This window comes from Bombus vancouverensis, unplaced genomic scaffold, assembly GCF_051014615.1.
Source record: "Bombus vancouverensis nearcticus unplaced genomic scaffold, iyBomVanc1_principal scaffold0035, whole genome shotgun sequence".
NCBI classification, from domain to species: domain Eukaryota; kingdom Metazoa; phylum Arthropoda; class Insecta; order Hymenoptera; family Apidae; genus Bombus; species Bombus vancouverensis.
Window position 1 is genome coordinate 348,096 of NW_027468926.1, and position 27,340 is coordinate 375,435.

A 27,340-nucleotide genomic window follows, 5' to 3' on the forward strand; every position below is an offset into this window, starting at 1 on the left:
TCACGACGTCCAACGGTCATTCTCCACCGAGGATCATCACTAAGAGAATGCGATTCGAGCGGGTCATCGGGGGGAGTCCAGCCTCCCAATGAACCTCAAAACTCCGCACCGCGCTTGATGAATCTTCACAAAGCGCCACCGACGTTCCCTTCAACGACACTTCCTGGGCCGAGGTGTTTAACGACACTTCCAGAAGCAAGATCCACGACACTTCCTGGGTCGTGAATTTCACCTGGAAATCGCTCGGCATCGACGAGGAAGACGGCGATCTAGATTACAAGGGAGACAACGTGCCATCCAGGCAACGGCCCTTCGGCCGCATCGCCAAGTTCACCCTGGGGACGACAGCATCATCCGGACGGCTGTTGTTCACACGGCAAGGAGCATCTTGGATCGAGGTGCCACGCAGCTCGTCCTACGCTCCTGGGCGAGTCAGACGCCGGACTCCTACGCAAAATAATAGTGAGTCAACAACTAGACGACGGGACGCCTTCTCAATTCTACGGGATCTGAAAAGCCTCGCCACTCCGGCAATATCAGACGAATTAATCCGGACTCTCTGGGAAGGCCGACTCCCGGTGTACGTGCAACGCGTCCTAGCCGCCGTCCAAGATAAGAGGTCCGAAACTCTGACCGCGATCGCCGACAGCATCTACGAAATACGCCCGGAACTAAGACAGGTTGTTGCGGTCAGTACAGACCGAACCACGGCAGGAGGCAATCCAACAACGTACGGCGGCGGGGTGAACGATGCTACGGCTGCCGCCATCAACGAGCTGAAGGAACAAATAACGCAGATACAGGCGCAGGTAAGCGCGTTGACCATCGGGGGCCGCCGGCGACCATTCTCCAGCGCTAAATACCGTCGCCGTTGGCGATCCCGAAGCCCGTCACGGCAAGGTGGCTTATGCCTTTATCATGCGACGTACGGGGAACGCGCGAGAAATTGCACCGAGAAGTGCACTCACCGTGCACATGGAAATCGGGAAACGGAACCGGCCGTCCGTAAACGCGGCAAACGACGACGGTTTGATCTCCCGCTGCATTTTTGTTCTGGATAAAAACACGCGCATCTCGTACTTGGTGGACACCGGCGCAGACATCAGCGTCTACCCGCGCAGCAAAGTGCAGGGACCTGCGATGAAGAGCGAGTACGAGTTGCGACCATGCGGCGACTACCGAACGTTAAATGTTCGCCCGATACCCAACTAAGCAGCGTGCCACCACGGAATTTGCATCCCTGCTCAAGGAACAAATGGAGAAAGTCCGGCCTCAGCCTGTGACACAACACAGGGAAAAGAAATTATTCACTTTCCGCGAATTGGAGTCTTCTCCCTACGTATTCCTGCGACACGACGCAATTAGAGGCCCTTTACAGCCGCCTTACGATGGACCGTTTAGAGTAACGGGAAGAGGCGAGAAAATGTACACCATCAATGTTAACAATCGCGATATATAAGTTTCCGTCGACCGGCTTAAGCCAGCATTTGTAGTATCAGAGGATCTCGACGCGAAAACCGCCGAAACCCGTGACATACTTATTCCACTAGAACAAATGAACGCTCGCAATGAAAGCGACGTGAATAGCGACAACGAAGGAAACACTAGTAATAGGTATGTTACACGGTCAGGCCGAAGAGTCCGTTTTCCTGACTGGTTACAGGCAGGTTTCGGCTAGGCATCACAAAAGATTACCCACGGGGACATTCTCGGCAAAGGCAATAAAACGTTATCACTGGTAGGGGGGTGATGTAGCGGCACAAGAGTTAGAATTAGCTGCATACCATGTTGTTGTTTTGCTTCGGAGTATCAAGACCGTTAGGTCACAGGTATTGCAAGGAGTTATGAACTCCGGGCAGAACAATGGTGCCGCTACATGTAACCGTAATACAAGACGAATTTGTATCTTTTGACCTCCTTCTGACGATTATGACTAAACGAACGTGATCGCAAACGATTCAGTATAAACTGTGACTAAACGTCTGTATAGATATCGTTTCGCGACAAGATCTGTTTTAAATACACTAACGAGTACACATATTGGTAGTCTCATTATTCGATCCCCTACAGCTCTTATTAAGGAAGATAGAGGCCTATGACAGTATTCAGCTTGGCCAACTTTGAACAGGGCATATTGATAAGCCAGAGTAACTCACATACAAATCTTTTTTCTTTTTTTTTTTTACGTGGAGAAATCCTCATGGACACTCAGCTGTTGCAGTAATTGCGTAACAGCAGAGTAGTGTCGGACTCTTACCGACAAAAACTCCACGATGACCACCCGACGCGTATGACAGGGATGCTCCAGGATTCTCTTATGAATTAACTTCAGTTGCACCCCCTTCACGCGTTCTCTAGTTCTAGCCAGTCCTAATATTTCCTGAACATTGAATTGGCGTTAGGGGGGGGGCCATTACCCCTAGCGCTGTCTCTCCTTATTGATATTCAGTGGAGGCTTGTCTTGTGTGCTTCGACAACTCGCATACAACCTGGTGGTACAAGCTATGAAAACACTTTTCGGGACATGAGAAGACACATTAGCACAGGTAACGTACAAAAGGTATTAGAGCCCACCAAATAAGATTTGCTACAATTTGCTGTAGTTCGTCACAATAAGCCTATGAGTATCGCGTGTCAAACGATTTTCGAATTAGTTGATGCTTGGATGTTCAAGATACGGAAGCGCGGAGTGATGAGACGTTTATGTACAACTTGATCATGGTGCAACCCATTCATCAGCCAGAAAACTTCATGCACGATTTTCTAAAAAGAAAGACATTTCCCCCCTTCTTTATGCCGTACCAATCCTTTCTCGTCGTTCCTTATCTCATACAGAGACAGGCCAAATAATGTTGCCGATGACGGCCAACAGCCTGGGTACATGTACGGGTCTCTTGCCTGCGACAGAATTTCGTTATGTGTAGTATGCGGGGCAGAAAAGCATTTTTGCCATTAATATGAACTAGAAGATTGCAGAAAAACTGTAAACATTTTCCAAATTTTATTAATTTCATTTCATTTCTTAAAGTCTACAAAACTGTCATTAAACATTAAGCAAATATACAAAATCTTGACGTACAGTATAATGGAGCGAATATTAGAAACGATACTACTAAATCTACAAGCTAAAATGTGCTATACAAATTTTCTTCAAACTATAAAACATACAAAGTATATATTTCTGAAAATAAAAAATATCGGATCAAACACTCTTCGAACATACCTCGAACGCTCATTATTACGTATATTACCAAATCAATACATATAATATAATATATAAACCAAACCAATGAAAGGCGCAGAGACTGGAGAACATGGGGTCCTCGAGCGTGCAGTACGCTTCAGCATCGTTGCGAACACCAACTCCCTCCGCTTGTCCCAATGCCATCTCGTACGGTGAGACTGCAAACAAAAAATATCCATATATACATCAAGATAGTAATGCGATTTCTATTCTTGCAGCACCGACGTAATACGCGGTGCTCCGTAATCGCTCGAGATTCCATTTAGTTGTTGAAATCTCTACGCATTTGGTAGATAAAACGATGCGAGAAATCCTCTTGTCACAGTTAGGTCTTCCAAACCTGATCGCTTGCATTTTTCCCGCTACTTCAGCGTTGTAACGTTACTTTTATTTCTGCCAACTTAGACACGACATCGTCTAAACTGCCCACTTCAGGACACGATGGCTCCTCCCGGGGATTCTGTTGAGACGATCCCGGATTTTCCGTGTCCTACCCATTGTAGAGTTCATAATTTGTATAATTTACCTTCTTCTTCAAGCATTGTTTTTTAAATTTCTGCCATTTTGAAGCTGCTGATAATCGCCGGATGCGTAAATCATTTTTAGCTTTGGAAAGAGCGCACGTCAGCATTGCTTCAATCCGTAAATCGCGTCTGCGCATTCGGCGACACTTTGATCTTTTGCGGCGAACTTCGTCAATCCATGTTAGTAACCGTTCTGTTTCTGGCTTCTTGGCGTTTGTTTTTGAAAGTCCCTTCTTTGTCCTCGCCATGCTTTCTCAACTATTTCACCCAATTATTGAGTAAGTAAAATGTATACCAACCTGTATCCGGCTCGTGTTTGTTGTAGAACAAAACAGAAGAGATTCACACAACTGCACACAAAGGATTTGAAACCACCGAGCAAAACACCCTTCTCACAGCACAGTCGTAAGATGACTAAGGGAAGTCTACGCTGCGCGTCTGAAGTCCGCTTTCTATACCCCCTCCCCTGTCTTTATGACGTAGTCTTACGCGCGAAAATGGAAACTAGTTCCGTGTAAAATCTTACGTTGGCCTTACATTCTAAGAATTTTTGAAAAATACTTCACTCCAATTAATTTTTAAATATATGTGCGACAATTTTAGTGCTAAATTTTATATATTTTGTACATTAGATTAAAATTCTTGATTTACAGGAAATAATCAATAGCGTATGAAGGTGTACTGCACGTATTATTTGGCACGTACATTAATGTTGATGCAAAAATAATTATTCCAATGATTTTAAGTTACACACATAATAGATAAAGTAGGCTGTAGACTATGAAATTCGTATGAAATAAGCAGAGAATAGTAACTAAATAAATGTATATGTATATGGAACATAAATCTTGTAAAAATAATATATTAAATTACATTCAAATCAAATATATGAACAAGATCTATGACTTTTAATTATTTTTTTGAAGCACTAGTATCAAATAAAATTGCGTCATTACGAATACAAAAACAATAACGTTGATATAAAAATGTCATCCCGAAACACAGTTTGACGTGATACAAGTGTATTATTTTAATTTAAGCAGAAAATATCTAATCATATTTAACAATTTTGAAAAACATACCTCTACTAAACTATCATTATCTTTTCCTTTACCATCGGCAAGGCCCTGAACAGCAAGCAGTTCAGCAGTTGTTAAAAAACTAGCCAATTGTTCCCGAACCACATTTACTTCACCCTGATACATAAAATCAACCAATGTAGCCAAATCATCGAAATTTACATTACATTACGAGATAAAAATATGACCTTTTTCATCTTAATGTCTCCCAAAAACGTATTTAGCAGAAAGGATACGACATCTATAACGATCCAATTAGAAACTACCAGAGCATGTGTATCTTAAGCGGATCTTTAAACGTCGATTAAACGCGTTCTCTATCCAATCCTGGCTGAAACATAATTACTCACACCCCCAGTAACCCACCTCTAAGTCATTCCAATCAACGTACCATACGAACACGAATCCAACGCGTTCCAGGAATACAAACAACTGCCTGTAACTGTTTAGCTGTACACGACGAGTATAATTATTTCGGGTACTCCTCCAGTACAAAACAGACACCCAAACGACAATATTTCAACACAAAAATATTTAAAACAATAGTTATAAAAGCATGATACTTAATACCGCGCTTGACATCAGGTATAAGCAAAAATAAATTTCTTCAAACAAATTTCAAGTTAAATCTTTAGCTTGTGTAATTATATCAAACTTGCTCAATTAACAACGAGCAATTTCCATCGTGTTTTGACAACTGACTCATCGATGATGTTTTTCCTTGGAATTGAAAAAGGAATGTGCATAATTTTGTCCTCCGTCCACACTCAAAATACTATCTACATGCTATAATTCGGGATTCAATTTTATAATACGTTGCCTCACTTTCCATCACTGCTTTCCTACTATCAGTCACTTGAACTGTAATATAAACCAGTCTTTTATTTCCAATACTATTCTGCATACCATTTATCAAGAACAATACATTTTATTTGCTAATGTAATAAGATGCGAAGTTCCTCATTTGTCCTATTATCAATCAATGGATAAATGAATTGAAATCTGTGAAAATAATGTAATATCGGAAAATAAGGATAGAAATTTTTTCCCGATTACTTGCAACTTATTAATATTAAATTCAATATACATATATAAATTGGACAGGAAACGATATTTATTTAACGGAAACTAAATGCAATACTCGTATCTATGTCAAATAACTTTACAGTTACTTGACCACTCTCGTCACAACGAATCTAACACACAGACACTCTCTCTCTCTAACAACTCTATCAATTCTCACAACTCTACTCTTCGACGATTCGATACCTCTAACTACTCTACCCTTCGACGACTCAATTAGCTCTGATTCTCGCAACACGCACACTTTTCGACTCGCCTTGCGTAGCGAAACCGTCCTTCTTCTAACGTTGTCCATTGTTTCCCTCATTCCTATGTAGGAACTACCAACTACGTGCCTTTAGTCACGTAGGCACTCTTAAATGTAAACGAACCACAGAAACACGACGTACACGGTTTTTCTATTTTCAACTGATTTCTAATTCGAATTACTTTACGATATTACAATAAGTATCTAGTAACACGACTTCCGAACCGATGTAATTATTGCAATGATTGTTAAATTTCAAAACAATTTCCTATCCATGTTAAACATATTACGTATATGTGCATGTCTAGTATTTCGATTAGTTGCTCTACTTGCGGTAGTTCGCCATTCTGGATCATCTAGACTCAACAAAGATGCATTCAATTTATCCATGCCTTAAAAAGCTCTGTAGCGTCAAAAGAGTTAGAATTTGCTTCAAACCATGTTGTTGTTTTGCTTCGGAATATCAAGAGGTATTGTAAGGAATTATAAGCTCCGGGCAAAACAATGGCGCCGCTACATGTATCCGTAAGACAAGACGAATTTGTATCTTTTGACCTCCTTCTGACGATTATGACTAAACGAACGTGATCGCAAACGATTCAGTATAAACTGTGACTAAACGTCTGTATAGATATCGTTTTGCGACAAGATCTGTTTTAAATACACTAACGAGTACACATATTGGTAGTCTCATTATTCGATCCCGTACAGCTCTTATTAAGGAAGACAGACGCCTGTGACAGTATTCAGCATGGCCAACTTTGAACAGGGCATATTGATAAGCCAGAGTAACTCACATACAAATTTTTTTTTTTTATTTTACGTGGAGAAATCCTCATGGACACTCCGCTGTTGCAGTAATTGCGTAACAGCAGAGTAGTGTCGGACTCTTACCGACTAAAACTCCACGATGACCACCCGACGCGTATGACAGGGATGCTCCAGGATTCTCTTATGAATTAACTTCAGTTGCACCCCCTTCACGCGTTCTCTAGTTCTAGCCAGTCCTAATATTTCCTGAATATTGAATTGGCGTTAGGGGGGGCCATTACCCCTAGCGAAGTCTCTCCTTATTGATATTCAGTGGAGGCTTGTCTTGTGTGCTTCGACAACTCGCATACAACCTGGTGGTACAAGCTATGAAAACACTTTTCGGGACATGAGAAGACACATTAGCACAGATAACGTACAAAAGGTATTAGAGCCCACCAAATAAGATTTGCTACAATTTGCTGTAGTTCGTCACAATAAGCCTATGAGTATCGCGTGTCAAACGATTTTCGAATTAGTTGATGCTTGGATGTTCAAGATACGGATGCGCGGAGTGATGAGACGTTTATGTACAACTTGATCATGGTGCAACCCATTCATCAGCCAGAAAACTTCATGCATGATTTTCTAAAAAGAAAGACATTTCCCCCCTTCTTTATGCCGTACCAATCCTCTCTCGTCGTTCCTTATCTCATACAGAGACAGGCCAAATAATGTTGCCGATGACGGCCAACAGCCTGGGCACATGTACGGGTCTCTTGCCTGCGACAGAATTTCGTTATGTGTAGTATGCGGGGCAGAAAAGCATTTTTGCCATTAATATGAACTAGAAGATTGCAGAAAAACTGTACACGTTTTCCAAATTTTATTAATTTCATTTCATTTCTTAAGGTCTACAAAACTGTTAATCAACATTAAGCAAATATACAAAATCTTGACGTACAGTATAATGGAGCGAATATTAGAAACGATACTACTAAATCTACAAGCTAAAATGTACTATACAAATTTTCTTCAAACTATAAAACATACAAAGTATATATTTCTGAAAATAAAAAATATCGGATCAAACACTCTTCGAACATACCTCGAACGCTCATTATTACGTATATTACCAAACCAATACATATAATATAATATATAAACCAAATCAATGAAAGGCGCAGAGACTGGAGAACATGGGGTCCTCGAGCGTGCAGTACGCTTCAGCATCGCTGCAAACACCAACTCCCTCCGCTTGTCCCAATGCCATCTCGTACGGTGAGACTGCAAACAAAAAATATCCATATATAAATCAAGATAGTAATGCGATTTCTATTCTTGCAGCACCGACGTAATACGCGGTGCTCCGTAATCGCTCGAGATTCCATTTAGTTGTTGAAATCTCTACGCATTTGGTAGATAAAACGATGCGAGAAATCCTCTTGTCACAGTTAGATCTTCCAAACCTGATCGCTTGCATTTTTCCCGCTACTTCAGCGTTGTAACGTTACTTTTATTTCTGCCAACTTAGACACGACATCGTCTAAACTGCCCACTTCAGGACACGATGGCTCCTCCCGGGGATTCTGTTTAGACGATTCCGGATTTTCCGTGTCCTCACCATTGTAGAGTTCATAATTTGTATAATTTACCTTCTTCTTCAAGCATTGTTTTTTAAATTTCTGCCATTTTGAAGCTGCTGATAATCGTCGGATGCGTAAATCATTTTTAGCTTTGGAAAGAGCGCACGTCAGCATTGCTTCAATCCGCAAATCGCGTCTGCGCATTCGGCGACACTTTGATCTTTTGCGGCGAACTTCGTCAATCCATGTTAGTAACCGTTCTGTTTCTGTCTTGTTGGCGTTTGTTTTTGAAAGTCCCTTCTTTGTCCTCGCCATGCTTTCTCAACTATTTCACCCAATTATTGAGTAAGTAAAATGTATACCAACCTGTATCCGGCTCGTGTTTGTTGTAGAACAAAACAGAAGAGATTCACACAACTGCACACAAAGGATTTGAAACCACCGAGCAAAACACCCTCCTCACAGCACAGTCATAAGATGACTAAGGGAAGTCTACGCTGCGCGTCTGAAGTCCGCTTTCTATACCCCCTCCCCTGTCTTTATGACGTAGTCTTACGCGCGAAAATGGAAACTAGTTCCGTGTAAAATCTTACGTTGGCCTTACATTCTAAGAATTTTTGAAAAATACTTCACTCCAATTAATTTTTAAATATATGTGTGACAATTTTAGTGCTAAATTTTATATATTTTGTACATTATATTAAAATTCTTGATTTACAGGAAATAATCAATAGCGTATGAAGGTGTACTGCACGTATTATTTGGCACGTACATTAATGTTGATGCAAAAATAATTATTCCAATGATTTTAAGTTACACACATAATAGATAAAGTAGGCTGTAGACTATGAAATTCGTATGAAATAAGCAGAGAATAGTAACTAAATAAATGTATATGTATATGGAACATAAATCTTGTGAAAATAATATATTAAATTACATTCAAATCAAATATATGAACAAGATCTATTGACTTTTAATTATTTTTTTGAAGCACTAGTATCAAATAAAATTGCGTCATTACGAATACAAAAACAATAACGTTGATATAAAAATGTCATCCCGAAACACAGTTTGACGTGATACAAGTGTATTATTTTAATTTAAGCAGAAAATATCTAATCATATTTAACAATTTTGAAAAACATACCTCTACTAAACTATCATTATCTTTTCCTATACCATCGGGAAGGCCCTGAACAGCAAGCAGTTCAGCAGCTGTTAAAAAACTAGCCAATTGTTCCCGAACCACATTTACTTCACCCTGATACATAAAATCAACCAATGCAGCCAAGTCATCGAAATTTACATTACATTACGAGATAAAAATATGACCTTTTTCATCTTAATGTCTCCCAAAAACGTATTTAGCAGAAAGGATACGACATCTATAACGATCCAATTAGAAACTACCAGAGCATGTGTATCTTAAGCGGATCTTTAAACGTCGATTAAACGCGTTCTCTATCCAATCCTGGCTGAAACATAATTACTCACACCCCCAGTAACCCACCTCTAAGTCATTCCAATCAACGTACCATACGAACACGAATCCAACGCGTTCCAGGAATACAAACAACTGCCTGTAGCTGTTTAGCTGTACACGACGAGTATAATTATTTCGGGTACTCCTCCAGTACAAAACAGACACCCAAACGACAATATTTCAACACAAAAATATTTAAAACAATAGTTATAAAAGCATGATACTTAATACCGCGCTTGACATCAGGTATAAGCAAAAATAAATTTCTTCAAACAAATTTCAAGTTAAATCTTTAGCTTGTGTAATTATATCAAACTTGCTCAATTAACAACGAGCAATTTCCATCGTGTTTTGACAACTGACTCATCGATGATGTTTTTCCTTGGAATTGAAAAAGGAATGTGCATAATTTTGTCCTCCGTCCACACTCAAAATACTATCTACATGCTATAAAGAGGGATTCAATTTTATAATACGTTGCCTCACTTTCCATCACTGCTTTCCTACTGTCAGTCACTTGAACTGTAATATAAACCAGTCTTTTATTTCCAATACTATTCTGCATACCATTTATCAAGAACAATACATTTTATTTGCTAATGTAATAAGATGCGAAGTTCCTCATTTGTCCTATTATCAATCAATGGATAAATGAATTGAAATCTGTGAAAATAATGTAATATCGGAAAATAAGGATAGAAATTTTTTCCCGATTACTTGCAACTTATTAATATTAAATTCAATATACATATATAAATTGGACAGGAAACGATATTTATTTAACGGAAACTAAATGCAATACTCGTATCTATGTCAAATAACTTTACAGTTACTTGACCACTCTCGTCACAACGAATCTAACACACAGACACTCTCTCTCTCTAACAACTCTATCAATTCTCACAACTCTACTCTTCGACGATTCGATACCTCTAACTACTCTACCCTTCGACGACTCAATTAGCTCTGATTCTCGCAACACGCACACTTTTCGACTCGCCTTGCGTAGCGAAACCGTCCTTCTTCTAACGTTGTCCATTGTTTCCCTCATTCCTATGTAGGAACTACCAACTACGTGCCTTTAGTCACGTAGGCACTCTTAAATGTAAACGAACCACAGAAACACGACGTACACGGTTTTTCTATTTTCAACTGATTTCTAATTCGAATTACTTTACGATATTACAATAAGTATCTAGTAACACGACTTCCGAACCGATGTAATTATTGCAATGATTGTTAAATTTCAAAACAATTTCCTATCCATGTTAAACATATTACGTATATGTGCATGTCTAGTATTTCGATTAGTTGCTCTACTTGCGGTAGTTCGCCATTCTGGATCATCTAGACTCAACAAAGATGCATTCAATTTATCCATGCCTTAAAAAGCTCTGTAGCGTCAAAAGAGTTAGAATTTGCTTCAAACCATGTTGTTGTTTTGCTTCGGAATATCAAGAGGTATTGTAAGGAATTATAAGCTCCGGGCAAAACAATGGCGCCGCTACATGTATCCGTAAGACAAGACGAATTTGTATCTTTTGACCTCCTTCTGACGATTATGACTAAACGAACGTGATCGCAAACGATTCAGTATAAACTGTGACTAAACGTCTGTATAGATATCGTTTTGCGACAAGATCTGTTTTAAATACACTAACGAGTACACATATTGGTAGTCTCATTATTCGATCCCGTACAGCTCTTATTAAGGAAGACAGACGCCTGTGACAGTATTCAGCATGGCCAACTTTGAACAGGGCATATTGATAAGCCAGAGTAACTCACATACAAATTTTTTTTTTTTTACGTGGAGAGATCCTCATGGACACTCCGCTGTTGCAGAAATTGCGTAACAGCAGAGCAGTGTCGAACTCTTACCGACTAAAACTCCACGATGACCACCCGACGCGTATGACAGGGATGCTCCAGGATTCTCTTATGAATTTACTTCAGTTGCACCCCCTTCACGCGTTCTCTAGTTCTAGCCAGTCCTAATATTTCCTGAATATTGAATTGGCGTTAGGGGGGGCCATTACACCTAGCGCTGTCTCTCCTTATTGATATTCACCGGAGGCTTGTCTTGTGTGCTTCGACAACTCGCATACAACCTGGTGGTACAAGCTATGAAAACACTTTTCCGGACATGAGAATACACATTTGCCCAGATAACGTACAAAAGGTATTAGAGCCCACCAAATAAGATTTGCTACAATTTGCTGTAATTCGTCAAAATAAGCCTATGAGTATCGCGTGTCAGATGATTTTCGAATTAGTTGATGCTTGGATGTTCAAGATACGGAAGCGCGGAGTGATGAGACGTTTATGTACAACTTGATCATGGTGCAACCCATTCACCAGCCAGAAAACTTCATGCACGATTTTCTAAAAAGAAAGACATTTCCCCCCTACTTTATGCCGTATCAGTCCTCTCTCGTCGCTCCTTATCTCATGCAGAGACAGGCCAAATAATGTTGCCGGTGAAGGCCAACAGCCTGGGTACATGTACGGGTCTCTTGCCTGCAACATAATTTCGTTATGTGTAGTATGCGCGGCAGAAAAGCATTTTTGCCATTAATATGAACTAGAAGATTGCAGAAAAACTCTAAACATTTTCCAAATTTTATTAATTTCATTTCATTTCTTAAAGTCTACAAAACTGTCATTAAACATTAAGCAAATATACAAAATCTTGACGTACAGTATAATGGAGCGAATATTAGAAACGATACTACTAAATCTACAAGCTAAAATGTGCTATACAAATTTTCTTCAAACTATAAAACATACAAAATATATATTTCTGAAAATAAAAAATATCGGATCAAACACTCTTCGAACATACCTCGAACGCTCATTATTACGTATATTACCAAACCAATACATATAATATAATATATAAACCAAACCAATGAACGGCGCAGAGACTGGAGAACATGGGGTCCTCGAGCGTGCAGTACGCTTCAGCATCGCTGCAAACACCAACTCCCTCCGCTTGTCCCAATGCCATCTCGTACGGTGAGACTGCAAACAAAAAATATCCATATATACATCAAGATAGTAATGCGATTTCTATTCTTGCAGCACCGACGTATTACACGGTGCTCCGTAATCGCTCGAGATTCCATTTAGTTGTTGAAATCTCTACGCATTTGGTAGATAAAACGATGCGAGAAATCCTCTTGTCACAGTTAGGTCTTCCAAACCTGATCGCTTGCATTTTTCTCGCAACTTCAGCGTCGTAACGTTACTTTTATTTCTGCCAACTTAGACACGACATCGTCTAAACTGCCCACTTCAGGACACGATGGCTCCTCCCGGGGATTCTGTTGAGACGATTCCGGATTTTCCGTGTCCTCACCATTGTAGAGTTCATAATTTGTATAATTTACCTTCTTCTTCAAGCATTGTTTTTTAAATTTCTGCCATTTTGAAGCTGCTGATAATCGCCGGATGCGTAAATCATTTTTAGCTTTGGAAAGAGCGCACGTCAGCATTGCTTCAATCCGTAAATCGCGTCTGCGCATTCGGCGACACTTTGATCTTTTGCGGCGAACTTCGTCAATCCATGTTAGTAACCGTTCTGTTTCTGGCTTGTTGGCGTTTGTTTTTGAAAGTCCCTTCTTTGTCCTCGCCATTCTTTCTCAACTATTTCACCCAATTATTGAGTAAGTAAAATGTATACCAACCTGTATCCGGCTCGTGTTTGTTGTAGAACAAAACAGAAGAGATTCACACAACTGCACACAAAGGATTTGAAACCACCGAGCAAAACACCCTCCTCACAGCACAGTCGTAAGATGACTAAGGGAAGTCTACGCTGCGCGTCTGAAGTCCGCTTTCTATACCCCCTCCCCTGTCTTTATGACGTAGTCTTACGCGCGAAAATGGAAACTAGTTCCGTGTAAAATCTTACGTTGGCCTTACATTCTAAGAATTTTTGAAAAATACTTCACTCCAATTAATTTTTAAATATATGTGCGACAATTTTAGTGCTAAATTTTATATATTTTGTACATTATATTAAAATTCTTGATTTACAGGAAATAATCAATAGCGTATGAAGGTGTACTGCACGTATTATTTGGCACGTACATTAGTGTTGATGCAAAAATAATTATTCCAATGATTTTAAGTTACACACATAATAGATAAAGTAGGCTGTAGACTATGAAATTCGTATGAAATAAGCAGAGAATAGTAACTAAATAAATGTATATGTATATGGAACATAAATCTTGTAAAAATAATATATTAAATTACATTCAAATCAAATATATGAACAAGATCTATTGACTTTTAATTATTTTTTTGAAGCACTAGTATCAAATAAAATTGCGTCATTACGAATACAAAAACAATAACGTTGATATAAAAATGTCATCCCGAAACACAGTTTGACGTGATACAAGTGTATTATTTTAATTTAAGCAGAAAATATCTAATCATATTTAACAATTTTGAAAAACATACCTCTACTAAACTATCATTATCTTTTCCTATACCATCGGCAAGGCCCTGAACAGCAAGCAGTTCAGCAGTTGTTAAAAAACTAGCCAATTGTTCCCGAACCACATTTACTTCACCCTGATACATAAAATCAACCAATGCAGCCAAATCATCGAAATTTACATTACATTACGAGATAAAAATATGACCTTTTTCATCTTAATGTCTCCCAAAAACGTATTTAGCAGAAAGGACACGACATCTATAACGATCCAATTAGAAACTACCAGAGCATGTGTATCTTAAGCGGATCTTTAAACGTCGATTAAACGCGTTCTCTATCCAATCCTGGCTGAAACATAATTACTCACACCCCCAGTAACCCACCTCTAAGTCATTCCAATCAACGTACCATACGAACACGAATCCAACGCGTTCCAGGAATACAAACAACTGCCTGTAGCTGTTTAGCTGTACACGACGAGTATAATTATTTCGGGTACTCCTCCAGTACAAAACAGACACCCAAACGACAATATTTCAACACAAAAATATTTAAAACAATAGTTATAAAAGCATGATACTTAATACCGCGCTTGACATCAGGTATAAGCAAAAATAAATTTCTTCAAACAAATTTCAAGTTAAATCTTTAGCTTGTGTAATTATATCAAACTTGCTCAATTAACAACGAGCAATTTCCATCGTGTTTTGACAACTGACTCATCGATGATGTTTTTCCTTGGAATTGAAAAAGGAATGTGCATAATTTTGTCCTCCGTCCACACTCAAAATACTATCTACATGCTATAATTCGGGATTCAATTTTATAATACGTTGCCTCACTTTCCATCACTGCTTTCCTACTATCAGTCACATGAACTGTAATATAAACCAGTCTTTTATTTCCAATACTATTCTGCATACCATTTATCAAGAACAATACATTTTATTTGTTAATGTAATAAGATGCGAAGTTCCTCATTCGGCCTAATATCAATCAATGGATAAATGAATTGAAATCTGTGAAAATAATGTAATATCGGAACATAAGGATAGAAATTTTTTCCCGATTACTTGCATCTTATTAATATTAAATTGAATATACATATATAAATTGGACAGGAAACGATATTTATTTAACGGAAACTAAATGCAATACTCGTATCTATATCAAATAACTTTACAGTTATTTGACCACTCTCGTCACAACGAATCTAACACACAGACACTCTCTCTCTCTAACAACTCTATCAATTCTCACAACTCTACTCTTCGACGATTCGATACCTCTAACTACTCTACTCTTCGACGACTCAATTAGCTCTGATTCTCGCAACACGCACACTTTTCGACTCGCCTTGCGTAGCGAAACCGTCCTTCGTCTAACGTTGTCCATTGTTTCCCTCATTCCTATGTAGGAACTACCAACTACGTGCCTTTAGTCACGTAGGCACTCTTAAATGTAAACGAACCACAGAAACACGACGTACACGGTTTTTCTATTTTCAACTGATTTCTAATTCGAATTACTTTACGATATTACAATAAGTATCTAGTAACACGACTTCCGAACCGATGTAATTATTGCAATGATTGTTAAATTTCAAAACAATTTCCTATCCATGTTAAACATATTACGTATATGTGCATGTCTAGTATTTCGATTAGTTGCTCTACTTGCGGTAGTTCGCCATTCTGGATCATCTAGACTCAACAAAGATGCATTCAATTTATCCATGCCTTAAAAAGCTCTGTAGCGTCAAAAGAGTTAGAATTTGCTTGAAACCATGTTGTTGTTTTGCTTCGGAATATCAAGAGGTATTGTAAGGAATTATAAGCTCCGGGCAAAACAATGGCGCCGCTACATGTATCCGTTAGACAAGACGAATTTGTATCTTTTGACCTCCTTCTGACGATTATGACTAAACGAACGTGATCGCAAACGATTCAGTATAAACTGTGACTAAACGTCTGTATAGATATCGTTTCGCGGCAAGATCTGTTTTCAATACACTAACGAGTACACATATTGGTAGTCTCATTATTCGATCCCCTACAGCTCCTATTATGGAAAATAGAGGCCTGTGACAGTATCCAGCTTGGCCAACTTTGAACAGGGCATATTGATAAGCCAGAGTAACTCACATACAAATTTTTTTTTTTTTACGTGGAGAAATCCTCATGGACACTCCGCTGTTGCAGAAATTGCGTAACAGCAGAGCAGTGTGGAACTCTTACCGACTAAAACTCCACGATGACCACCCGACGCGTATGACAGGGATGCCCCAGGATTCTCTTGTGAATTAACTTCAGTTGCACCCCCTTCACGCGTTCTCTAGTTCTAGCCAGTCCTATTATTTCCTGACTATTGAATTGGCGCTAGGGGGGGGGGGCATTACACCTAGCGCTGTCTCTCCTTATTGATATTCACCGGAGGCTTGTCTTGTGTGCTTCGACAACTCGCATACAACATGGTGGTACAAGCTATGAAAACACTTTTCCGGACATGAGAATACACATTAGCCCAGATAACATACAAAAGGTATTAGAGCCCACCAAATAAGATTTGCTACAATTTGCCGTAATTCGTCACAATAAGCCTATGAGTATCGCGTGTCAGATGATTTTCGAATTAGTTGATGCTTGGATGTTCAAGATACGGAAGCGCGGAGTGATGAGACGTTTATGTACAACTTGATCATGGTGCAACCCATTCATCAGCCAGAAAACTTCGTGCACGATTTTCTAAAAAGAAAGACATTTCCCCCCTTCTTTATGCCGTATCAGTCCTCTCTCGTCGCTCCTTATCTCATGCAGAGACAGGCCAAATAATGTTGCCGGTGAAGGCCAACAGCCTGGGTACATGTACGGGTCTCTTGCCTGCAACATAATTTCGTTATGTGTAGTATGCGGGGCAGAAAAGCATTTTTGCCATTAATATGAACTAGAAGATTGCAGAAAAACAGTACACGTTTTCCAAATTTTATTAATTTCATTTCATTTCTTAAAGTCTACAAAACTGTTAATCAACATTAAGCAAATATACAAAATCTTGACGTACAGAATAATGGAGCGAATATTAGAAACGATACTACTAAATCTACAAGCTAAAATGTACTGTACCAATTTTCTTCAAACTATAAAACATACAAAGTATATATTTCTGAAAATAAAAAATATCGGATCAAACACTCTTCGAACATACCTCGAACGCTCATTATTACGTATATTACCAAACCAATACATATAATATAATATATAAACCAAACCAATGAAAGGCGCAGAGACTGGAGAACATGGGGTCCTCGAGCGTGCATTACGCTTCAGCATCGCTGCAAACACCAACTCCCTCCGCTTGTCCCAATGCCATCTCGTACGGTGAGACTGCAAACAAAAAATATCCATATATACATCAAGATAGTAATGCGATTTCTATTCTTGCAGCACCGACGTAATACACGGTGCTCCGTAATCGCTCGAGATTCCATTTAGTTGTTGAAATCTCTACGCATTTGGAAGATAAAACGATGCGAGAAATCCTCTTGTCACAGTTAGGTCTTCCAAACCTGATCGCTTGCATTTTTCCCGCAACTTCAGCGTCGTAACGTTACTTTTATTTCTGCCAACTTAGACACGACATCGTCTAAACTGCCCACTTCAGGACACGATAGCTCCTCCCGGGGATTCTGTTGAGACGATCCCGGATTTTCCGTGTCCTCACCATTGTAGAGTTCATAATTTGTATAATTTACCTTCTTCTTCAAGCATTGTTTTTTAAATTTCTGCCAATTTGAAGCTGCTGATAATCGCCGGATGCGTAAATCATTTTTAGCTTTGGAAAGAGCGCACGTCAGCATTGCTTCAATCCGTAAATCGCGTCTGCGCATTCGGCGACACTTTGATCTTTTGCGGCGAACTTCGTCAACCCAAGTTAGTAACCGTTCTGTTTCTGGCTTGTTGGCGTTCGTTTTTGAAAGCCCCTTCTTTGTCCTCGCCATGCTTTCTCAACTATTTCACCCAATTATTGAGTAAGTAAAATGTATACCAACCTGTATCCGGCTCGTGTTTGTTGTAGAACAAAACAGAAGAGATTCACACAACTGCACACAAAGGATTTGAAACCACCGAGCAAAACACCCTCCTCACAGCACAGTCGTAAGATGACTAAGGAAAGTCTACGCTGCGCGTCTGAAGTCCGCTTTCTATACCCCCTCCCCTGTCTTTATGACGTAGTCTTACGCGCGAAAATGGAAACTAGTTCCGTGTAAAATCTTACGTTGGCCTTACATTCTAAGAATTTTTGAAAAATACTTCACTCCAATTAATTTTTAAATATATGTGCGACAATTTTAGTGCTAAATTTTATATATTTTGTACATTATATTAAAATTCTTGATTTACAGGAAATAATCAATAGCGTATGAAGGTGTACTGCACGTATTATTTGGCACGTACATTAGTGTTGATGCAAAAATAATTATTCCAATGATTTTAAGTTACACACATAATAGATAAAGTAGGCTGTAGACTATGAAATTCGTATGAAATAAGCAGAGAATAGTAACTAAATAAATGTATATGTATATGGAACATAAATCTTGTGAAAATAATATATTAAATTACATTCAAATCAAATATATGAACAAGATCTATTGACTTTTAATTATCTTTTTGAAGCACTAGTATCAAATAAAATTGCGTCATTACGAATACAAAAACAATAACGTTGATATAAAAATGTCATCCCGAAACACAGTTTGACGTGATACAAGTGTATTATTTTAATTTAAGCAGAAAATATCTAATCATATTTAACAATTTTGAAAAACATACCTCTACTAAACTAGCATTATCTTTTCCTATACCATCGGCAAGGCCCTGAACAGCAAGCAGTTCAGCAGTTGTTAAAAAACTAGCCAATTGTACTCGAACCACATTTACTTCACCCTGATACATAAAATCAACCAATGCAGCCAAATCATCGAAATTTACATTACATTACGAGATAAAAATATGACCTTTTTCATCTTAATGTCTCCCAAAAACGTATTTAGCAGAAAGGATACGACATCTATAACGATCCAATTAGAAACTACCAGAGCATGTGTATCTTAAGCGGATCTTTAAACGTCGATTAAACGCGTTCTCTATCCAATCCTGGCTGAAACATAATTACTCACACCCCCAGTAACCCACCTCTAAGTCATTCCAATCAACGTACCATACGAACACGAATCCAACGCGTTCCAGGAATACAAACAACTGCCTGTAGCTGTTTAGCTGTACACGACGAGTATAATTATTTCGGGTACTCCTCCAGTACAAAACAGACACCCAAACGACAATATTTCAACACAAAAATATTTAAAACAATAGTTATAAAAGCATGATACTTAATACCGCGCTTGACATCAGGTATAAGCAAAAATAAATTTCTTCAAACAAATTTCATGTTAAATCTTTAGCTTGTGTAATTATATCAAACTTGCTCAATTAACAACGAGCAATTTCCATCGTGTTTTGACAACTGACTCATCGATGATGTTTTTCCGTGGAATTGAAAAAGGAATGTGCATAAATTTGTCCTCCGTCCACACTCAAAATACTATCTACATGCTATAATTAGGGATTCAATTTTATAATACGTTGCCTCACTTTCCATCACTGCTTTCCTACTATCAGTCACTTGAACTGTAATATAAACCAGTCTTTTATTTCCAATACTATTCTGCATACCATTTATCAAGAATAATACATTTTATTTGTTAATCTAATAAGATGCGAAGTTCCTCATTTGTCCTAATATCAATCAATGGATAAGTGAATTGAAATCTGTGAAAATAATGTAATATCGGAAAATAAGGATAGAAATTTTTTCCCGATTACTTGCAACTTATTAATATTAAATTGAATATACATATATAAATTGGACAGGAAACGATATTTATTTAACGGAAACTAAATGCAATACTCGTATCTATATCAAATAACTTTACAGTTATTTGACCACTCTCGTCACGACGAATCTAACACACACACACACACACTCTCTCTCTCTCTAACAACGCTATCAATTCTCACAACTCTACTCTTCGACGACTCGATACCTCTAACGACTCTACTCTTCGACGACACAATTAGCTCTGATTCTCGCAACACGCACACTTTTCGACTCGCCTTGCGTAGCGAAACCGTCGTTCTTCTAACGTTGTCTATTGTTTCCCTCATTCCTATGTAAGAACTACCAACTACGTGCCTTTAGTCACGTAGGCACTCTTAAATGTAAACGAAAAACAGAAACACGACGTACACGGTTTTTCTATTTTCAACTGATTTCTAATTCGAATTACTTTACGATATTACAATAAGTATCTAGTAACACGACTTCCGAACCGATGTAATTATTGCAATGATTGTTAAATTTCAAAACAATTTCCTATCCATGTTAAACATATGACGTACATGTGCATGTCCAGTATTTCGATTAGTTGCTCTTCTTGCGGTAGTTCGCCATTCTGGATCATCTAGACTCAACAAAGATGCATTCAATTTATCCATGCCTTAAAAAGCTCTGTAGCGTCAAAAGAGTTAGAATTTGCTTCAAACCATGTTGTTGTTTTGCTTCGGAATATCAAGAGGTATTGTGTGGAATTATAAGCTCCGGGCAAAACATTGGCGCCGCTACATGTAACCGTAAAACAAGACGAATTTGTATCTTTTGACCTTCTTCTGACGATTATGGCTAAACGAACGTGATCGCAAACGATTCAGTATATACTGTGACTAAACGTCTGTATAGATATCGTTTCGCGAAAAGATCTGTTTTAAATACACTAACGAGTACACATATTGGTAGTCTCATTATTCGATCCCCTACAGCTCTTATTAAGGAAGATAGAGGCCTGTGACAGTATTCAGCTTGGCCAACTTTGAACAGGGCATATTGATAAGCCAGAGTAACTCACATACAAATTTTTTTTTTTTTTTTTTTACGTGGAGAAATCCTCATGGACACTCCGCTGTTGCAGTAATTGCGTAACAGCAGAGTAGTGTCGGACTCTTACCAACAAAAACTCCACGATGACCACCCGACGCGTATGACAGGGATGCTCCAGGATTCTCTTATGAATTAACTTCAGTTGCACCCCCTTCACGCGTTCTCTAGTTTTAGCCAGTCCTAATATTTCCTGAATATTGAATTGGCGTTAGGAGGGGCCATTACCCCTAGCGCAGTCTCTCCTTATTGATATTCAGTGGAGGCTTGTCTTGTGTGCTTCGACAACTCGCATACAACCTGGTGGTACAAGCTATGAAAACACTTTTTGGGACATGAGAAGACACATTAGCACAGGTAACGTACAAAAGGTATTAGAGCCCACAAAATAAGATTTGCTACAATTTGCTGTAGTTCGTCACAATAAGCCTATGAGTATCGCGTGTCAAACGATTTTCGAATTAGTTGATGCTTGGATGTTCATGATACGGAAGCGCGGAGTGATGAGACGTTTATGCACAACTTGATCATGGTGCAACCCATTCATCAGCCAGAAAACTTCATGCACGATTTTCTAAAAAGAAAGACATTTCCCCCCTTCTTTATGCCGTACCAATCCTCTCTCGTCGTTGCTTATGTCATACAGAGACAGGCCAAATAATGTTGCCGATGACGGCCAACAGCCTGGGTACATGTACGGGTCTCTTGCCTGCGACAGAATTTCGTTATGTGTAGTATGCGGGGCAGAAAAGCATTTTTGCCATTACTATGAACTAGAAGATTGCAGAAAAACTGTAAACATTTTCCAAATTTTATTAATTTCATTTCATTTCTTAAAGTCTACAAAACTGTTAATCAACATTAAGCAAATATACAAAATCTTGACGTACAGTATAATGGAGCGAATATTAGAAACGATACTACTAAATCTACAAGCTAAAATGTACTATACAAATTTTCTTCAAACTATAAAACATACAAAGCATATATTTCTGAAAATAAAAAATATCGGTTCAAACACTCTTCGAACATACCTCGAACGCTCATTATTACGTATATTACCAAACCAATACATATAATATAATATATAAACCAAACCAATGAAAGGCGCAGAGACTGGAGTACATGGGGTCCTCGAGCGTGCAGTACGCTTCAGCATCGCTGCAAACACCAACTCCCTCCGCTTGTCCCAATGCCATCTCGTACGGTGAGACTGCAAACAAAAAATATCCATATATACATCAAGATCGTAATGCGATTTCTATTCTTGCAGCACCGACGTAATACACGGTGCTCCGTAATCGCTCGAGATTCCATTTAGTTGTTGAAATCTCTACGCATTTGGTAGATAAAACGATGCGAGAAATCCTCTTGTCACAGTTAGGTCTTCCAAACCTGATCGCTTGCATTTTTCCCGCTAATTCAGCGTTGTAACGTTACTTTTATTTCTGCCAACTTAGACACGACATCGTCTAAACTGCCCACTTCAGGACACGGTGGCTCCTCCCGGGGATTCTGTTGAGACGATCCCGGATTTTCCGTGTCCTCACCATTGTAGAGTTCATAATTTGTATAATTTACCTTCTTCTTCAAGCATTGTTTTTTAAATTTCTGCCATTTTGAAGCTGCTGATAATCGCCGGATGCGTAAATCATTTTTAGCTTTGGAAAGGGCGCACGTCAGCATTGCTTCAATCCGTAAATCGCGTCTGCGCATTCGGCGACACTTTGATCTTTTGCGGCGAACTTCGTCAATCCATGTTAGTAACCGTTCTGTTTCTGGCTTGTTGGCGTTTGTTTTTGAAAGTCCCTTCTTTGTCCTCGCCATGCTTTCTCAACTATTTCACCCAATTATTGAGTAAGTAAAATGTATACCAACCTGTATCCGGCTCGTGTTTGTTGTAGAACAAAACAGAAGAGATTCACACAACTGCACACAAAGGATTTGAAACCAGCGAGCAAAACACCCTCCTCACAGCACAGTCGTAAGATGACTAAGGGAAGTCTACGCTGCGCGTCTGAAGTCCGCTTTCTATACCCCCTCCCCTGTCTTTATGACGTAGTCTTACGCGCGAAAATCGGAACTAGTTCCGTGTAAAATCTAAGTTGGCCTTACATTCTAAGAATTTTTGAAAAATACTTCAATCCAATTAAGTTTTAAATATATGTGCGACAATTTCAGTGCTAAATTTTATATATTTTGTACATTATATTAAAATTCTTGATTTACAGGAAATAATCAATAGCGTATGAAGGTGTGCTGCACGTATTATTTGGCACGTACATTAATGTTGATGCAAAAATAATTATTCCAATGATTTTAAGTTACACACATAATAGATAAAGCAGGCTGTAGACTATGAAATTCGTATGAAATAAGCAGAGAATAATAACTAAATAAATGTATATGTATATGGAACATAAATCTTCTAAAAATAATATATAAAATTACATTCAAATCAAATATATGAACAAGATCTATTGACTTTTAATTATTTTTTTGAAGCACTAGTATCAAATAAAATTGCGTCATTACGAATACAAAAACAATAACGTTGATATAAAAATGTCATCCCGAAACACAGTTTAACGTGATACAAGTGTATTATTTTAATTTCAGCAGAAAATATCTAATCATATTTAACAATTTTGAAAAACATACCTCTACTAAACTATCATTATCTTTTCCTATACCATCGGCAAGGCCCTGGACAGCAAGCAGTTCAGCAGTTGTCAAAAAACTAGCCAATTGTTCTCGAACGACATTTACTTCACCCTGATACATAAAATCAACCAATGCAGCCAAATCATCGAATTTTACATTACGAGATATTATAACAGGATGCTGAGATGGATTTTCGTAAAATAGAATAAGTATCATTTATAAAATATATGTTAACAGTAACAAATTATTAAATTCTTAATTTCACTTTACCTTAAATATATCTCTAAAATATGTACTACATGCAGATAATAGCAGTTTGTCTGCTCTTATTCCTTTTTCCTTCGCAGCTTAAATTTACATCAACGAGATCTCCTTCTGTTCTCAGCGTATCAAAAGCACAAGTAATATGTTTTAAGTAATTATTCCAGCTAAGAGAAAACTGTTGAATCCGTAAAACAATTATATTAAATTTGCAATTTTCAATCTGAAAAACATTTGACTTCAATGAGTATATTTTGATTTTTACCTGCCAGAAAACTGATGGAACAAAAATTTGTTACAACAATCATGTACTTATGTAATTAAAACAAGACAAAACTTTTATAAATATAAAAATTGTCATAAAAATTTTGATGCAACGCATTTGAACATTTTATGACTCATTGTATGAACACCACATTATTTCTCTTTTTGTGAGTATAATAAAAGCAATAATATTTAAACAATACATACTTGTTTAGATGCCTTTCACAATATGACTTTCCCATAGAGCAGGTGGCTTATTACAAAATTCACGTCATAAATGTAATTTTCTTCAACTTCCTAAAGCAAAAGTTATAAGTGTCCACCCAGGAATACCCAACATTTTGAAACACTTAAATAATACAAATTTCATATTTGGGTATTACATATTTCTAAGAATTTAACACTACCATGCTTACCATGCTTTCATTAGCATGCTTCAAATGACTTTATATTGAAATTATTTGTATGGTATGCCCATTTCCTTATCACCCTTTATTTTTCTTTCTCCTTCTGCGGAAGAGTTAAGACTATTTGTATCCTCCCTATATTTGTCTATTATACATCCTACATACTTTCACAAATAACAAAAAATAGCGAGGACAAATATAGCTTCAATGTATACGGTCATCACAATGAAATGTGAATTACCTTCTGCAGATCTAAAATATTAAACGTGAAACGATGATCTTAATTTGGAATAGATTATAGATACACAATCTGTTCGTTTTTTCCTTTCTTAGCAATGATCTGTTCCATTGTCAAACAAGTATTTCCGTCAGTAGCCGGATGAAATGCAAATTTATATTGTATTATGCTTATCATTATACTGCAAGTACTTTGAATCACTGAAATTGCAGAACCATTTCCTGTTATTGAATGCAAAACATACAGCACGAACACGTTTTCCATTATCAAAAAACGCCATACAAATGTCTCATCCATTGTATTAAAGTGATAAGAGATAGACACAGCACCAAGCCTGCAGCTCATAATACAACAAGTTGCACCAGTTTATCAATTTTCCCCAATTATTTTCAATGTTTACAATAATCATCCTTTGTTACGACCGTTCGCGGTGAGACGCGTTCGCTAGGAAAACGCGTCAGCGAGAGGCGCAAATTCTCGCTACGATTATGTTAATCGACGCCGCGAAATAGTCGTTCCCCTGTTTCGGTTAAGATAACAGAGGTGGTTTAATGAATGTAACACTGTATTAACAGGTTAACATAGAATAATATATTTTACAATAATATGATGAATATATTACAGAAATTTGACTCGACTTTGCGTTCTCTCTAGATAAATTCGTTTGCTCGTCTTATTTGTCGACGTGTCACGTTTGACTCGTCAGAAGGAACTGATCGCCCTTCGATTATTCCTTTGTCTCATTTGGAAGACGACCCCCACTATGCACGGGTCACGCCACCGCTCGCGCCTATGATCACGTATGCCTCTTCTTGTGTGAAAAACGTAACGGTCAAAAATCGACGTTTCTAGAGCTCGCTGCTTGGCGACAACTATGCTCTCGTCGATACATTGTATATGATCCGGCGGGCAGATAAGATGGTCTGCCTGCGACGTTGTAGGACCGCGAGCGACGGTTGGAAAATACAGCCTGTGGTGAGCCTCGTGGCGTAACATCCTTCATATAAAATTGTTACCTTTATCCAATGCATACCACCTCTCTCCTCCTCTTTAAAAAAATGACCTTTTTGAACTTAATGTCTCCCAAAAACGTATTTAGCAGAAAGTATACGACATCTATAACGATCCAATTAGAAACTACCAGAGCATGTGTATCTTAAGCGGATCTTTAAACGCCGATTAAACGCGTTCTCTATCCAATCCTGGCTGAAACATAATTACTCGCACCCCCAGTAACCCACCTCTAAGTCATTCCAATCAACGTACCATACAAACACGAATCCAACGCGTTCCAGGAATACAAACAACTGCCTGTAGCTGTTTAGCTGTACACTACGAGTATAATTATTTCGGGTACTCCTCCAGTACAAAACAGACACCCAAACGACAATATTTCAACACAAAAATATTTAAAGCAATAGTTATAAAAGCATGATACTTAATACCGCGCTTGACATCAGGTATAAGCAAAAATAAATTTCTTCAAACAAATTTCAAGTTAAATCTTTAGCTTGTGTAATTATATCAAACTTGCTCAATTAACAACGAGAAATTTCCATCGTGTTTTGACAACTGACTCATCGATGATGTTTTTCCTTGGAATTGAAAAAGGAATGTGCATAATTTTGTCCTCCGTCCACACTCAAAATATTATCTACATGCTATAATTAGGGATTCAATTTTATAATACGTTGCCTCACTTTCCATCACTGCTTTCCTACTATCAGTCACTTGAACTGTAATATAAACCAGTCTTTTATTTCGAATACTATTCTGCATACCATTTATCAGGAACAATACATTTTATTTTTTTAATTTAATAACATGCGAAGTTCCTCATTTGTCCTATCATCAATCAATGGATAAGTGAATTGAAATCTGTGAATATAAGTATCTAGTAATACGACTTCCGGACCGACGTAATTTGTTACGTCGCGTAACACTCTACCTAGCCCAGGCCACACACCGCGGACCTTCCATAAATCTCAGGAATTTCCTAGTCGAGGTCCTTCAAACTGAACAAACGTCTCTTTCCGAAGCATTTCTAAAGTCCTTTCTCTA